A 15,831-nucleotide genomic window follows, 5' to 3' on the forward strand; every position below is an offset into this window, starting at 1 on the left:
GGGTATGGGGGACTTTTGGGATAGCATTGGAAATGTAAATGAGGAAAATACCTAATAAAAAGTAAAAAAAAAAAGAATATGGTATAATATATAATTTACATATTGTAATATATATAGTATACAATAATACCACAGCTCATTCCAATCAATAGTTAGGTCACCCACACAGAAACAAAAGCAAGTCTCATCGAGGCAAGCCATCCAGACTGTTGCAGAGCGCTTTAGCTGCAGCTTTAGCTGCAGCTGTGGAGGGCATTTTTTTCTCAGCAGCCCTTGAGAATTTCTCTAAAACTTAGGCCCAGAAGCAAGTCTTAACAAACACAAAAGCATCAAAGTAACTTCTTGCATCTTCTTGGATTATAGTGGACTAAAACTAGAAGGAAGAAAGAGAGAACTGTGTCATTCTGCAGGTGTGTCGTACTTCAGGTGTGTCATACTTCAGGGGTGTCATTCTTCAGGTGTGCTGAGCTGCAGTGTTACTCATCTTGGTCTCACCTCCAGCAGAGGGACAAAGTCCATTAACCAAAAAAGCCCCTTTGCCTTGATCAAGCCAGTGGAGGTCAGGCTGTCACAGCTTCTGACAGTGAGAGGAGATGAAGCTAATGCTATGTGAAGATCACAGAACTCTCTGGAAATATTGGTCCAGGCCCAACAGGTTCAGGGTAGGTCCCATGAAAGCCCAAACACCACCAGCAAATGTCTGTAACACGGATCCCCCCTAGCTGGACCTTTCTATTCCCAGATTCTGTAACTTCATGGCTCCTCTTTCCTGGGGGATCCTGTTCCCTTGTAGACTGTCCCCCAAGAACAATGTATGGGCACATATTTTCAAGGGTTACAGTCATCTTAACGTTTCTCTGTTGCCTAGGTTCAGACGGGGCTTGTATACTTAGGACTCCCCAGAGAAAATGAGGCCAGTGAGATAATTCAATCCAGGGGGTGAACGCTTGAGAACCTAGGAGGCCGATGGTAGAAATGGCAGCCTCAGGCAGAGGACGGGAGATGTTTAGTTTCAGCTGTGAGGCAGGGAGGGCACTTTCAGATTCCTTTCCTTCTGTCAAGCTCCATCCAGGCTCTCTGTGGGGTGCAGCTGTCACAGACTCTCCTCTTCTCAGCTGCCCGTGTGCTCTGCTCATCTCAGGCACCGAGCCTCCAGAACAGCTACCATCTTCTCTGTATTCTTTCTCTCCCACACTATTTTCTGTGCCCAGGAGGTCACAGCATTTTGTTTCTGTCCCGGGATTGAACCCAGGGCCTTGAACATGTTAGGTAGGCATTGAACCCTTGAGTTGTACCCAGAGTCCTTTAGACATTTTATTTTGAGACAGTTTCTCACTAATCTGGCAAGGCTGGCCTTGAACTTGACCCAGTGAGGCCGTGAATGTTCAACCCTCCTGACTCGAGAGCTCAGGTTACCAGCCTGGAGGCAACAGTGCTTTTCAGTACTCTGTCCACACTCCCGTCAAAGGAAACCCTGACAAAAACTCAAAACCTCTCCACTGGGCCTTTCTTCTGCTTGACCCTGTGTGATTCTCTGTCACACTCCGCGGGGATTTGTTTCCCAAAATTCCCACCAAAGAGTGCCCAGCAACTGAACTCCGCAGGGTGTAGTAATGTAGGACAGGCAGCCCAGAACCTCAGGCTCTTTGCAGTGTTCTGGATTCTATTTAGAACTCAAACAGTGACTTGCCTCTCATTCCGAGTGGTGGACAAGTTGGCTTAAACTTTTTGAAAAGTTCTCTATTTTCCACCATTGAGTGAAATGTGTGCTTTAGTATGTCAGACTGGATGCTGCCTGTCACAGACTTCCAAAGAGAGCCACTCCCCAGCTGTTGGAACTGCTGTGGGTTTTCATTTGTAGTCATTCCTCTGTTCTGCCAGTAATGGCAAAGCTGACATGTAGGCTGTGCAGAAAGTAAGCCTACCTGTTTTCTAATCAGGGGGACTTGAACTCAGTTCTCTGCTTACTTCTAGCTGTGTGACTTCAGGCAAACGGCTTACCTTCTCTGAGTTTCAGTTGCATTATCTACAGATGGAGAGTTATGGGGATATCTATCCCATTGGATGTAGGAGCATGTAATGAAATAGTGCGTGTAAAGTACTGAGTGTGTATCCGAAGATATTCACTAATAGACATATAAAGACGAGACATCTTTGTTGCTCTGGTTCAGGTGTAGTCTGAGTGCCCCTCCAAGGTCTATATGTAAAGTCCCGTATGTCTCTAAGGTGATGGCATTGGAAACCTCAGTGGACCTCACTTAGGTAAGACACAAAAGAAGTTCTGTGGGTCATTAAGCCATCCTTGGAGAGAATTGTGATAGCCTACCTCACATGCTCCCTCTGTTTCAGCTCAAGAATTATTTGCTTCTACACACACTCCTTTGTTATGCACTGCCCTTGCCAGAGGCCAAACCCCTAGAGCTGCCCTATCTTATATGAGAACCTCCAGAACTAAGATTAAAATAAATCACGTCTCTTTGTAAAGTTAAAAAAAAAAGTAGTGTCCGAGTGTGACTTGGATCTGAAGTGTTTGTCTTGGGTTCATGTGTTTGAGCCTGGGCTCAGCTGGAGGTGCTATTTGGGGATGACCTGGAACCTCTGGGTCACCAGCCCCAGCTAACAGAAGTGCTTCACTGGGACCTGGCCTGGAAGTGATACCAGCTTCCGGAGGTCTCTGCTCCCTGTTCCACCAAGACGTCAGAAGCCTCCACTGTACGTTCCAACCACCATGAAGGATGAAACTGAGGAAGGATGTCTTGGAAATACACCAAAGCCAGCTGCTAGCAGAGAAAGCCAGGCCTCAGCAGAATCAGCATGAGTCGCCAGTAGGGACCAGGACCACCAGGGACTCCAGGAGAAGTTCTCGGCTATCCCTCTCTCAGGAAAGCAGAGACCAGTGAAGACTCGAGACCAAGAAGCATTGCACAGCTAACTCTACAAGGCCAGCCCAGCCTCCATTACAGTTTGTTGAGTCCTATTCATACTCCTTCGAAGCATCACATGTCCTCCCAGCTCTTGCCTTACCACCTATCTTGCTTCATCACATGAGTTTGTCTTAGCAAAACTCCAAGTGAGTCTGTCTCAGCTGAGTCTGTGGAAGCTGCAAGAAGCCACCAGCACGCCACCAGAAGGTTTTTGGTATACTTCTCTCTATGGGGGGAGATTTATTTTGGCTCATGGTTTGAGAGGGCTGCTGTCTGTCCTGAGAAGGAAGACAGGGTAGAGTTCATAGCATAGAGAACATAAGGCTGGTGCTTCTCACGTCATAACAGCAGACAGGAATCGAAGAATTTTAGACCAGAACCTGAGGAAAATCTTCAGAACATCGGTATAGCCTTCAGGGATTTCCATGACTTCCCAAAGCAGTACCACCAACCAGGGACCAAGTATCTAAATACATGAGCCTTGTAAGGGACAGCTCATACTCAAAAGCAAATGCCTACCTTCTTACAACCCAAATGGCCTAATGTTGACATCAAGTTATTGGACTCCTTAGGGTTCTGGGCTGGGATATAGTGGCTAGAGAGGGCCATATTTGGGCCTTCGACCCAGATCTGCCTTCTATATCTTGCCGGCCCCACTTCTTATACTAAGAATCCTCAGAAAATACTGAGGGAGAAGCCTCTGGGCCACTGTAGATAGCTGGCTTCTAGCTTCCCTTGATAAGTAGCAGAGAGGAGCTCCATCTTGCAGATAGAAGCACTGGGGGCCTGTGGGTAGAAAACTGAAAGTGCTGGCTGTTCTAAGCATGGGGTCGACAGACCCAGGGCCAGCGAACATATAAATGGCCTCATGGTCAATATTTGCAGGTACTGTGGTTCAATGTGGCTTGAATGCATCCAACGTTGATGTTCTGAGAGCTTGTTCTCCTGTGTGTGACAATATAGGGAGATGGTAGCTCTTTAAGGAACAGAATATGCTGGAAAGTGGTTAGTCACAGGAGCACTTGCCCTCTGATCTGCTTGTCGTGGTTTCTCTTATGTCATCCTCAGTGTGTGAACTTTTCACATGTGTTCCTGTCACCACATTCTGACACAGCCAGAAGACTGTCCTCAGAGGCCAATCGGATAGGGCTATTATTGATCTTTCTGCCTCCAACAATGGACTAAACTGAGCAACCTTCTCTACTGTGTATAACCTATCACCAGATATTCTATAGGACTGAGAGAGCAGTCTCTCTAGCAACTATACGACTCAGTTGCCGTGGGGTGGCTGACAGGCTGAAAACAAATGTTCCCACAGAACATCACCATGGACCCCCACACCCAAATCTTATGTATCTGCATCACAACATGCTTCCTTTCAGTCTTTACAATAACTGAGATATAGAAAACCTTTCTCAGCTCATAAGCTGTAGGGAAAGTGGGGCAGGGTAGCAGCTTGCAAATCCACAGTCTTGGAGATAAGAAACTCTGGTCATCACCTCCCATTGATCCCTGGACCTCACCTTGTATAGAGTAGGACCCTAGGACATAACACAGAAGCCAGGACCCTCTCCATCTCAGCCTCAGGATGCTGCCAGAGATGCCTGCCAGGCTGAGCATTCCTGGTGCTCCACACCAGGCTAATTAGAGGAGGCGGTGGGTGATGGGGAGAGTTGTTTGACTATGATTCTGGTCCTGGCTGCTTTATAGCATTTTTCCTAGCCTTCCATTGTGTTCATTAGCCTGCCTTTTCCAACAGCCTCAGAATTGTGAGATGTGACAACTTCGTTTTCTCTGACAAACAGACCGTGGCTCGTCAACTGCCTGATTTTTAGAAAACTCACTTCAGGGCCCACTGTGGAATTGTCTTCTCCCTACAGCTCTCCCACAAGACTCTTCCAAACAGCAATGATGGCGTTCCCCGTGCCCAGCATCTGAGGTGACCCTGCTTTGGTGCTGGGCTGATGCCAGGCTGAGGGAAAGTATGTTACCTCTCATTTCCTCCCAGTGGCTGGATTTAGGCTGCTGTCTTGAATGCTATTCCGTGTAGTTGCTGGATAATCTATTTTCCATTTGCTCGCTTATAAGCGATTTCGAAGGCTCTTGTGCAAATCATTGTTACATCCCTATATTTAGCTTTGAGCTGAATCAATCTGATGGCTTCCAAGCAGAGAGAGGAGAAAGAGAGAGGGGGGGCAATTTTGATATTTTGATAAAGGTGCCCTTTCCTTCAATTTCCACTTTAAAAAATAGAACTGTGTGCTCCGGAGGTGGGTGTGATCTGTGGTAACAGATGCAGTCAAAGGAAATTATGTAAAAAAGATCATACTTATGTCTAAGTGACCGTGCATCGAGGAGCCACTTCCCCCTCTGTTTGGCTCAAATTACCATGGGAACAGTTTGTGTCTTTGGAGAGGTACTTGAGGGAGCACCGCATCTGGCGGCAGACTACCTTCCACACAGGCCCTGCGCAGCCTGACGAACAGAGCTTATCACTCACTCCTCCCTTAGCACTGCTGGCCGCTCTGGAGACTGGTCTCCCACTGCTAAAACTTGGGGTGCCTTCTGAGCCTGTGATAGTTAATAGGGGAGGAAAGCCACCTGGCATTAAACCCTCAGGTTAACAAGTCCAGCCTGGAAGCGCTTGGGTTAAAGGGCACAGCCTAATCCTTCTTATTCTTTTGTGTATAATAATTCAAAGCATGTCCTGCCTGGCAAATTTGTTCAAAATGGGAAAATTCAAACACTCAGAGCCCTTCCCCTGCCCTAGTGCCAAATTTCCTCTCTTCTACCCTTGACACATCATCAGGACAGGACACTCAGGAAGCCATAGAAGATATTAGAGGATCTGAGGACCCAGCTATGTCTCACCCCTCCCCACCCCTCCCCACCACATTGCCTTGTCCCGTCCCTGTGGAGTCCTTCCTTCAGTTGTTCAGCTCTGCCCTAGGTATCAGAGCAGCTGGTTGTCAGAAGCTGACTGCATCCTGGATGGAGCTGGAGCCAGGAGGATTCTCATCCTCAGATCCCACCTAGATTATGCAGGGTGCCAAGGGCTGGGGACTGGAATCCAGTCATTCTAAAAGTTCTTCAAGGAGATTCAGACACATGGAGGACAGCCGCTGTGTGATGACTGCCAGTTCTGTTTAGAACCTGTATTCTCTAACCACATGCGCTTCCCAGCCTACCGTGTTAGCCAGTAGCTCCCACAGCCCGCACACAGGGGGCCATATGGAGCACTCCTATTTTATACTCTCCTTGATCTAGATAATTAGGCCCACAAAGCAGGAGATGTGTTTATTTTATTCGCCGGGCACAACGCCTGCCAAGTTGTAAGTATTTGCTGCAGCTACAAACCAGTGGATGAGACATAGTGCTTGCCTTCGGGAAATCATCCCTTAAGACACTTTATCTTGGCCAGAGCCAGGTGTATTGTTTGTAGGGTACCAGTCTCAACAGATTAGCTGATTGGGACTGCGTCCTCTCCACCCAGCTTTGAAAGATCAATCTCTGCGCAAGCTAAGTGGTCTAGGCTCTGCTTACCCTGGAGTGACTGAGCCCTTGGCTGGGTCTATGTTCGCCTTTGTCCTTCATCTGGTGCCCATTGGGGTTCTTTAAGGGGACAATATCTGCACTCTCCAAGTTGTGTGCACCTCTCTACTGAACTCACAGTCCCTAGGCACCTCCTCTCTCATGAGTTATATCCCTACTGTGTTAATTGTTGTAGCCTCTCCCCCAACTAATCTCCCTATGGCAAGGTTCTCATCTCTGACTTCCTGGTGGAATCCTTTGGAATCTACTGGAAAACTTTTCAAACACCCACTTTCATTCACAGAACAATATTATGTTTCCATCAGTCTCTGGGCACTCTTCCAGGTCCCCAGAACTACTAATGCTCCCTGGGTGACCACTGAGTCAAGGCCTGCTGTGCTAGGGAAGCCCAAGTACAGTCACACTTAACTGTCCTTTATATTGACATATCGGCAGCCACGGTTGTGAGACTGGCCAGCAAGCAGGCCAGAGATAGCATTGATTGAGCACTGGCTCTGTGGCAGTAGCTGTTCTAAGTGCTGCATGGGTGTTAGCTCATTTAATTGTCACAATCTGAGTTGAGATCGTAATAGCCGATGCCTCTTTTGCTTTGTGGCTACCCCAGGTCTGTGCTAAGTACTTCAACTACATCTGTTTATTTATAGCTAAGGCAAGCGGAAGCATGGAGAGGATAGGCCATTGGCCTGAGGTGAGGGACTGAGAAGGATATTGGGAGGGGACACCCAGCCAGGTAACCTGCCTTGAGAACTCAAGAGCATCACCTATAAAGCCAACTCGAGTGAGTCTGTGTGGAAAGATCTAGGAGAGGAGACCCTATAGCCCATGTGAGATGGATGGACACCTGTTATGTGATTCACTTCATCTGAGAAGCATGACTCGGGTCAGAGCCTCTGGTCACTGTGAAGGGTAAGGCCAGAAAGGGACCTGTGGTGGCATTTTTGCTGCAGGAGTAGAATAGGCTAAGCATTTGTGTGTGGCATGCACTTCCGTTTCCTGACTTCTGAGGTGAACATGTTTACCCATAAGCTAGGAGACCTCCTCAGAGGGAAAGATGGCCGTCTTCCTCATCATTTACTCAGAAGACACAGAGACAAAGGAGAGCCATTTGGTTAGGGCAGGTTCTTTTTTGCCTTTTGGAAGAGCGACTGCCCAGATGGTCCCAGTTATTGCCTTTAGGGGAAGACTCAGAAACACAAGTGTTGAACACAAGCAAGTGTTGAACATCACTTGCTTGGCGTTCCCAACATCCATCTCCACCTCTATTGGAAATGTCCCTGTCTTTTGCCTAGTTGGGTCCGTGGCCCAGGAGTGGTGTCCCACCTGTACCCTGATTTGGGGGATAAACAATTTACACAAGTTAAGCAGCCACAAGATTTTCTTAAGCACGAGTATGGCCTCTGTCCATTTAGGCTGCGTGATGGAAGGCCATAGACTAGGTAGCTTATAAATGACAGAACTTCATTGATCATGAAGCTGAAAGTCTAAGATCAAGGTGCAATTAGATTGTTTCTGGTTTATAGACAGCCATCATTTTTCTCTGTGCTTGCTCATACTGGCAAGGAAAGGGAGCTCTTTGAGGGCTCTTTAATGAGGGCTTCATCATCACGATCTTGTCAGATGTCCCACCACCAAATATCTCTTTATTGACAGTAAGTTTCTTAATAAATATGAATTTGGGTGCATTAGATGCAGATAGTACCTAAACCAGACAGCCAAGATTCGGTTCTGAACCTTTGATAGAGCAACTTTTGTAAAAGAGACGCGCTCTCAGCTGAGACTGAGAACAACGTAAGACATAAACTGGAACATCCGTCAGCCATCTTGGCTCTACACAGACTACACATTCAGTCCTTACGGACTGAATGGAGGATGGTGAGAGCAAGGAATGTGTCCTAAGGAGAGCTCTTTTGCCTCAGGTCTACCTACATCTCTCAGCTGTGGGGATCAGTATCATACTACTCCAACTTATCTTGGTTGGTGTGTGTGTGTGTGTGTGTGCACATGTGTGTATGTGTGAGTGTGTTTGCATGTGTGTATGTATGTGCTTGTACATGTGTGTGCATGTACATGTGTGTGCTCGCATGTGTTAGTACATGTACATGTAGGTGCATATGTATATACATATGCACACAGAGGCTACAGCTCAAAAGTAGGTGTCTGTCTCAGGCTTATCTTATCTGCATTTTGAGACTAGGTTTTCTACCAAACATAGAGCTCACAACTCAGACGAAGCCTGAGGAATACCTGACCTGGCCTCTCTCCCACACTGGTGTACCAAATGTGTGCTGCCTTATACAGCTTTTTATCTGATGCTGGATATCTGAACTCAGGTCCTCATGCTTGTGTGACAAGCTCTCTATAGACTGAGACATCTCCCCCACCCTGGAGTGGGGGTCCTGACCAGTGCTGTGAAGGTTCTCACAGGAGCATCAAGTCCAGTGTTACTTCATCCTCTAAGAGACTTGAGAGCCATAATTCCCATGTCTGTGACGTGAGAAGGATATTACCCACCTCACACAGCCGCTGGAGAATCCACAGCAATTCTTTTGTGAAGTGTTGGCAAATGGTGGTTCAAGCAAGGTAAGAGTGAATCCACTTCACAGGTTCCAGACGAACTGAAACTAATCTGGGGTGCGTGGCATGCAGCAAGAACTAAGAGAAGACATAGAGCTATGAGCAGTGACCCTTGGTTCAGTAAACAGAATATTAATTGGCGTAGAACAGCCATTGAGAATCGGAAAACCCAGAGCTCAGTTACAAATTAGCAAGCAGTGTAAACGATTGAGAAACTGCCACGCTTCCAAGGCATGAGTGGAATGGCATTGCCTCAGGAAGTTACCAGACTCCCGTGAACTTTGCTTGCAGGGCTGGGAGCTTCCAGCAGCGGCAGAGGTCCGAAGCTGATCCCTTCTGGATCTTTTTTGAAAAGTCACTAATGTTTATGTCATCTTTATTCCTATTTTAATAATTTCCTCCCTCACTCAAGAATGTTTTATTTTCTTTCCTTTTGTGGGGGAAGTACAAATATTAGAAGTAAAACTGATCAGGTCTGGCTGATAAACCATTGATTTGTCATCAATATTTTGAACCCATTGAGACATGTCTGTTAGCCACACCATCGGTTATCTGTGATTTATTAAGCGGCACTGTACACCCAACACCATCCAGGAAAATATGGGGGCACAAAGGCAGAATAAATGCTTGAAGTTGAGAGGGCAAGTCAGACTTAGTCTCATGGAGTTGGTAACATCTGCGGGGTGCAGACTTGAGGCACAGTACAAGGTTAAAGAAGACAGAGGCCAGGGTGGTCTATTGTCATAGGCAATGACTTATGGAAGAGAATGGACAAGAGGCTCATTGGGGGAAAAGAAATGGGAACCAGCAGTTGGGTCATGAGAAGCCACAGCCCAAGCAAGGTCCTTGGGACCTGAATACATGGAATCCCGTGAGTCCATCCCTGTCCACGACTTGCCACCTCATTCCTTAGGATGGTATGGTTCGCTGACATGCTCAACTGAAGTCATGGGGGGAAAGGAGTGGTGGGTGTTGTATGTTGAGATAGGAGCATGTGTCTATTAAGGGAAGGAGAGGGAGAGGAACAGGACAGAGAGAGGGAGGGGAGAGGGAGGGAGAAAGCAAGAGTCGGGGGAGGGAAGAAGGGAGAGAGAGAAAAACAATGGGATTAACATAGACTTCCTCAATGGAGATCCTTTCCTTGGCTTGGTCCTGAGTGGTCAGATGTGTATAAAGTCTCTGAAGTCCCACAAGTTTACCTTCCAATAGACTGGGATAAGGGCTGGTTGAGTGGCATAGGATTTTATCAACACACAAAACAGATTCTTGCAGCATGCTCAAGCCTGAGACAAATACTTGCTGGGTTGGAAAAAACAAGCTTGTGAGAATGGAGCCGAGCTTGTGAGAATGGAGCATCCTGCAAGGGAGAGCCTCGTAGGCTCCTGACAGACTTAAACCTGGGCTGGGTTCCTCCTAGCTGAGCTGCTCCTTCAGGTAAACATCCTCTGTTAGCACCTCAGAGGCCCCTGGCCTCTTGCCTGATACTGCCAACCACGAAGGCACCTCCTTACCTCAGATTGTGTGCTACCTTACCTAGTACATCTGCAACTGTGGAACAGAGATTCAGGCAGCTGGCAGTTCCCAGTCACATCGCAGACTTACGTGTTCCTGCGGTGGGGGAAGCGGTGTGGTCAGAGGAAGGAAGGTGTTTATGGAGCTGAGATAGTAACACCGTGGACTCACCAAGAGCCACTGCCTCAAAGTGCGTTAGTGAACAACAGCTCAAGCTTGCCGTGTGTATAGGGTGAGAAGGGGAGGGAAGGAGGGCATACAATATCTGCTCCAGTCCTCAGCACCTTAGGATATAGCTGTGGTGGAACACTTCTCTCCATAGGCACACCCCTGAACACTGACCCTTTGATCCTTGCAAACCCCTCAAAAATGGGGGGGGGGTCACTATCCCCTCTCTTGTGGTCCTTCTACTCTGGTGCCTGGCTATTCACAATCCAGCTTCATCCTCTCCAGCTGCCAGCGCACTATGGCTCCAGTCTGCCGCCCCTGTTATTGCTTTCTTGCTGTGTCCTTCACGTTTCCAGCTCTGCCTGTGCTGCGCTCCTAAAAGCAGGCAAGTATTGAAGGCCACACAGAAGAAGCCTTTTATTGGACCCAATGTTGCGATCCCAGGGGAGGCAGCACAGCAGGATGTCTCCAGCTGAGTTCCTAAGAGCTTTAATGGTGCCCTTGTGTAGTGAGAGACGTGGGTGTTTGAACCAATTACAGCACTATACCACACGCTAATAGAGGTTTGTATCTGCACCAATCATGCCAGTTGCCTTGTTAGGCCACCAGGCAAAGAATTGTTCCTGTTCTAGCCTTGTTGGAAAAAGTTCTAAGGTCACTTAGAGTTCAGTGAGGTTTGTTATGGGAAAAAAGTCTGCTACACAGTGTTTGAAAAGCCCTGAATGGGGCTGTGACTTTAAGATGTGGGTGGTTCCGCAGCAATTATTATGTAGTTTTCTCAAGGTGTCCAAGGAGTATTCAGGACAGCTGTTACTGGTGTGAGGGTAGTCCACCTGGCTGTTTGACTGATGGTCCTTTTGTTTGAGGTAACCAAGGCAACAAGGGAACACTCAACAGCTGCCAATTATGGAGCCAAATTGCCCTGTCTCTCACTGTCTTTGCCTATTTATGGGGGTAACATACAGCAGGAGCCCTTCAATAAGAACTAAAGAACCCACTATGGTCACTTGATCTTTGAAAAGGAGCTAAAACCATCCAGTGGAAAAAAGACAGCATTTTCAACAAATGGTGCTGGTTCAACTGGCAGTTAGCATGTAGAAGAATGCAAATTGATCCATTCTTATCTCCTTGTACAAAGTTCAAGTCTGAGTGGATCAAGGACCTCTACATAAAAACAGATACACTGAAACTAATAGAAAAGAAAGTGGGGAAGAGCCTTGAACCCATGGGCACAGGGGCTCGGAAATTTCCTGAAGAGAACACCAATAGCTTATGCTCTAAGATCAAGAATTGACAAATGGAACTTCATAAAGTTGCAAAGCTTCTGTAAGGCAAAAGACATTGTCAATAGGACAAAACGGCAACCAACAGATTGGGAAAAGATCTTTACCAACTCTACATCCGTTAGAGGGCTAATATCCAATATATACAAAGAACTCAAGAAGTTAGACTCCAGAGAACAAAATAATCCTATTTAAAAATGGGGTACAGAACTAAACAAAGAATTCTCAATTGAGGAATACTGAATGGCTGAGAAGCACCTAATGAAATGTTCAACATCCTTAATAATCAGGGAACTGCAAATCAAAACAACCCTGAGATTCTACCTCACACCAGTCAGAATGGGTAAGACCAAAACCTCAGGTGACAGCAGATGCTGGCAAGGATGTGGAGAAAGAGGAACACTCTTCCATTTCTGGTGGGATTGCAAGCTGGTACAACCACTCTGGAAATCAGTTCGGCAGTTCCTCAGAAAACTGGACATAGTACTACCTGAGAACCCAGCTATACCACTCCTGGGCATATACCCAGAAGATGCTCCAACATGTAATAAGGACACATGCTCCACTATGTTCATAGCAGCCTTATTTATAATAGCCAGAAGCTGGAAAGAACCCAGATTTCCTTCAACAGAGGAATGGATGCAGAAAATGTAGTACATTTACACAATGGAGTACTACTCAGCTACTAAAAATGATGAGTTCATGAAGTTCTTAGGCAAATGGATGGAGCTAGAAAATATCATCCTGAGTGAGGTAACCCAATCCCAAAAGAACACATATGGTATGCACTCACTGATAAGTGGATATTAGCCCAGAAGTTCGGAATACTGAAGATACAATTCACAGACCACATGAAGCTCAAGAAGAAGGAAGACCACAATGTGAATGCTTCAGTCCTTCTTAGATGGGGGATCAAAATACCCATGGGAGGAGATACAGAGACAAAGTTTGGAGCATAAACTGAAGGAAAGGCCATCCAGTGACTGTCCCACCTGAGGATCCATCCCAGTTACTAAACCCAGACACTATTGTGCATGCCAACATGTGCTTCCTGATAGGAGCCTGATATAGCTATCTCCTGAGAGGCTCTGCCTGTGCCTGACAAATACAGAAGTGGATGCTCACAGCCATCCATTGGACTGAGCACAGGGTCCCCAATAGAGGAACTAAAGAAAGGACCGAAGGAGCTGAAAGGGTTTGCAGTCCCATAGGAGGAACAACAATATGAACCAACCAGTACCCCCAGAGCTCCCTGGGACTAAAACACCAACCAAAGAGTACACATGGAGGAACCCATGGCTACAGCCGCATATGTAGCAGAGGATGGCCTTGTGGGACATCAATGAGAGGAGAGGCCCTTGGTCTTGTGAAGGCTCAATGCTCCAATGTAGGGGAATGCCAGGACAGGGAAGCAGGAGTGGATGGGTTAGTGAGCACTGGGTGGAGGTTGGGGGGTGGGGATAGGATGGGATAGGGGGTTTTCAGAAGGGAAATGAGAAAAGGGAATAAAATTTGAAACGTAAATAAAGAAAATATAATAATAATAATTATAATTATTATTATTATAAATGAACTAAAGAGCCCATGATCTTAGCAGGTATAAACTGTGCTTTGACCATACTGAGCACCTGCTTGGTACCCTAGGGATGGGTAAGTTCCCCTTGTGTACCTCAAGACTAGTGTTCTCATCTAGGGAAGAAAAAATGTTACTCTGTTGCAATGAGATTGACTACCTGGGGAAAAACATCCTGGCAGTCTGCATAGGGAGCCCCTGAGGCAGTGAACAGACACTAAGATCTAAGGAAATTGTACTGGTCCAGCCAAGTAATGGGACCTGAGAAGTAAATGGGGGTTCCAGATATGACCCTACACTGGGAAACATGGGGTACTCAATTAGAGAAGAAACCATACTCAGGGTGTGGGGGAATCCTAGGCACTCTGTGGAGACCTGGGAAAAGCTGCGGGATAAGGTAACAGCCAGTCTAATCTGTCATACTGAAGTGTAAAGCCAGACCATGCTCCAGAGGGATTTCCTGCCAAGGTAATGTTCAACACTCCCAAAGGAAGACGATACAGTCTCTCTACAATATTATCTCCACAATGCACAGCATGCAATCTAGAATCGCCAGATAGGTTATAAATGGGAAGCATCGCCTGATACCAAGGGAAAGTGGTCGTCAGAGATGCAGAGATGACAGAGGGGAGAATTCATAAGACAAACAACCTTAGAAAGCTATTACACACTTTTTTCAGGAGTCCTAACAAACATGTGGGTATAATAAGCAAATAAATATGACTCTCCACAGATGGACAGGATGTAGAAACTAACGTGTGATGATTATGGTTTTAGAAGAAGAGACTGGAAATACTTCATTAAAATGCTGAAAATACAATGACAAAAAAAAAGTTTCAAAGTCGAAGAAACATAGCAAGCCCTCCATCCCTAATAAGTTCTGCGGATCCTGGGTGTTCTAAGTAAAAAGGGCCCCATCTTTGTATAGCACAGCACAATTTCTGAATAACTGGAAATTATCTTTAAAACACTAAATTGAAAATAAGATGTTAGCCGGTCGTGGTGGCGCACACCTTTAATCCCAGCACTCGGGAGGCAGAGGCAGAGGCAGAGGCAGAGGCAGGCAGATTTCTGAGTTCAAGGCCAGCCTGGTCTACAAAGTGAGTTCCAGGACAGCCAGGGCTACACAGAGAAACCCTGTCTCAAAAAACCAAAAAAACAAAAAAAAAAAAAAAGGGGGGGGGAGAAAATAAGATGTTTTCAAACTACTCAGAAGCTAAAGAAAAATTTCAATGTACTGCATGTTTAAGAGAACGAAAGGGAATCATTAGTAGTGTCAGGGATTCGTTCTTGCCAAAGGGATAGGTCTCAAGTTGGGCCAGTCATTGGTTGGCCGTCCTCTTCAGTCTCTGCTCTGTTATGCTTGCAAAGAGGAGCCTAGCATAACTGTCTTCTGAGACGCTTCCAGCAGCTGGCTGAGACAGATGCAGAGACCCATAGCCAAACATTAGTTTAGGGAGTCTTGGGGAAGAGTTGGGGAGACGATTGAGGAATCCAGAGGGGATAAAGACTATATAAGAAGACCAACAGAGTTAACTAACCTGGACCCTTGAGGGCTCCCAGAGACTGAACCACCAACCAAAGAGCATGCATGGTCTGGACCTAGGCCCATATGTAGCTCTTATGTAGCTCTTGTCTTCATGTGAGTCCCCATAACAACTGGAGCAGGGGTTGTCCCTGAATCTATTGCCTTTGGTTCCTGTTCCTCTAACTGGGCTGTCTTGTCTGGCTTTGGTGGAAGAGGATGTGCCTAGTCCTGCAGTGACTTGATGTGCTAGGGTGGGGTGGTATAGGGGTGGGGGGCTTCTCCTTCTCAGAGAGAGTAAAAGGGGGACTAAGAGGAGAGGGGCAATTACAATCAGAATGTAAAGTGAATAAATTAATTAATGGAAGGAAAATAAGGTGAATTAAAAGAAGCTCATTTTACCAAAGGAAAACTAAACCATATGAAAACTCGAATGCTCATTAAATGAATACAGAGAGGAGGACTGAAGGGCATAGCACCATTTCTTTCTTTCAATACAGTTTGCTTTTAAAATTAAAAAAATTAAGAAAATATCATATGGACTATATAAATTTGAAGTTAAAATATAGAAAAGTAGACTGCATTAGTTAGGGAAGCAGAAAACCGGCCTGAGTAGGACCACAGGCCTCTTCCGGCCGGACCAGCATCGGGGTAGCTAGCGCGCAGGGTCGGCTGACACCCGCCAGCTACCCACGACCCCCGCCACAGGATTTTGAGACT

General features: G+C 46.5%; 1 long non-coding RNA gene across 1 annotated transcript in view; it reads right to left on the bottom strand.

Annotated features, from left to right (window-relative positions):
- LOC115031942 overlaps window positions 1-9,123 on the bottom strand; it is a 24,411-nt gene extending 15,288 nt beyond the window's left edge. The window contains exon 1 of the long non-coding RNA XR_003837595.1: window positions 8,988-9,123. This is a non-coding gene — a long non-coding RNA (uncharacterized LOC115031942). The remainder of the gene's footprint in view (window positions 1-8,987) is intronic.
- Window positions 9,124-15,831: the final 6,708 nt, after the last annotated feature.

The sequence above is a fragment of the Mus caroli genome, chromosome 1 (assembly GCF_900094665.2).
Source record: "Mus caroli chromosome 1, CAROLI_EIJ_v1.1, whole genome shotgun sequence".
Classification (NCBI taxonomy): domain Eukaryota; kingdom Metazoa; phylum Chordata; class Mammalia; order Rodentia; family Muridae; genus Mus; species Mus caroli.